Source organism: Otolemur garnettii, unplaced genomic scaffold, assembly GCF_000181295.1.
Source record: "Otolemur garnettii isolate 467f Iridium unplaced genomic scaffold, OtoGar3 scaffold00079, whole genome shotgun sequence".
NCBI lineage: Eukaryota > Metazoa > Chordata > Mammalia > Primates > Galagidae > Otolemur > Otolemur garnettii.
In genome coordinates this window covers 6285457-6285964 of record NW_003852474.1, presented here as the reverse complement: position 1 = coordinate 6285964, position 508 = coordinate 6285457, and positions in this window count along the sequence as shown.

Below are 508 nucleotides of genomic sequence, written 5' to 3'. Positions count from 1 at the left end.
AAAAAAAAAAAAAAAGATATCAACCCGAAAAGGCTAGATACTGCATTTCAACTATATAACATTCTGGAAAAGGCAAAACTATGGAGATAATAAAAAGGCCAGTCAGAGGTTGCCAGGGGCTAGGGAGGAGGGAGAGATGACTAAGTGGCATGCAGTGAATTTTTAATGCAGTTAAAATACTCCGTATGATGCTATAATGGTAGTACATGTCATTATACATCTGACAAAACCACAGAGTGTACAACACCAAGAGTGAACCGTACTGTAAATTATGAACTTTGGGTGAAAATGATGTGTCAACGTAGGTTCGTCGGTATAACAGATGCACCACTCTGGTGGGAGACGTTGATAATGAGGGAGGTTATACATCAGCAGGGGCAGAGGGCATATGAGAACACTCTGTACCTTCTGCTCAGTTTCTCTGTGAACCTAAAACTGCTCTAAAATAAATAGAATCTTAAAAAAAAACATCTACTGAAAGGTATCATGTCCAAAGGGCAATACTACT